The sequence below is a fragment of the Stegostoma tigrinum genome, chromosome 38 (genome assembly GCF_030684315.1).
Source record: "Stegostoma tigrinum isolate sSteTig4 chromosome 38, sSteTig4.hap1, whole genome shotgun sequence".
Taxonomy (NCBI): Eukaryota; Metazoa; Chordata; class Chondrichthyes; order Orectolobiformes; family Stegostomatidae; genus Stegostoma; species Stegostoma tigrinum.
In genome coordinates, this window is record NC_081391.1 from 7,848,406 (window position 1) to 7,849,554 (window position 1,149).

General features: G+C 44.1%; 1 non-coding gene across 1 annotated transcript; it reads left to right on the forward strand.

The window, feature by feature from the left end:
• Nucleotides 1-658: 658 nt before the first annotated feature.
• Nucleotides 659-822, forward strand: LOC125447330 (U1 spliceosomal RNA). Its single transcript, XR_007246537.1, has one exon. It is a non-coding gene; the product is annotated as a U1 spliceosomal RNA (small nuclear RNA).
• Nucleotides 823-1,149: the final 327 nt, after the last annotated feature.

The window sequence follows — 1,149 nt, forward strand, 5'->3', positions numbered from 1 at the left end:
TTCAAGCCATTTTTCAGCGTCAAGGAGTCTCAGGACCGGAAAGATCCAAAATGTTTGCAGCAGTCACAAAATGGGCCAGAAAGTCACATTTGAATAAAAATCGATAGAACTGCAGATGCTGTAAATCAGGAACAAATCAGGAAATCAGGTTTTTGTTCCAGAAAGTTATATTTGATTGTCTACAGGATAACGCTGTGAGAGTTAGCACAGCATTTGGTTGGAAGAAGAAACTGTACTGGCTTCAATGTAATCAGAGATAATGGGAACTGCAGATGCTGGAGAATCCAAGTGTGGGGCTGGATGAACACAGCAGGCCAAACAGCATCTTAGGAGCACAAAAGCTGATGTTTCGGGATTCAATGCCTGGTACATTCAGGTCGGTGGCTGCCTTTATCAGATGAAGAATTCTCATTGCAGACGGACACTCAAGAGTGAGTGCAAGGGATATCCTTATAAGGGGAATATGCAAATGTAGAACACGAGGCTGTTCCAGTAAATTCCTATTGGCGTGGAGTCTTGTCAGAAAACAACATTTGATGCAGAAGAACCATGTGGGAAAAAGGTGAAAATAAGGTGAGAGCCTGATTTGTAAAAGTGGTAGTTCTGACTGTAAGGAGTAGTGGCTAACATTAGCCGGCGGCGTGGGAGGCGCCACAGCATACTTACCTGGCAGGGAAGAAACAATGATCATGAAGGTTGTTCTTCCAGGACGAGGCTATCCCATTGCACTTCGGGTGTGCTGACGCCTGCGATATCCCCAAATGCGGGATACTCGACTGCAAAATTTATGGTAGTGGGGGACTGCGTTCGCGCTCTCCCCTGGTTTAACAACAATGACAGACGTGAATGTTTTACTTAATCAAGAAGTGGCGAGACTTTTTTTTACCACCACCGTAAGCTCGTTACTCCTTGAGTGTCTTGGAGGCGTATTACACACCTCTAAGCCAATTGGATGATCTGCACCCGCTCTCACCCGAGACTGAGAGACAGAATGGACCCTATATCAGCGTATCTCACAATTATACTCAGACCAGAAAGTAACCGATCATCCATTACCAGCCACGACAAATCAGTTTGTTTATCCACACAAGAAACATCACAGAAAAATAATGAAAATTTGAACTGAAATCGAAATGTTGAAGAAACTCA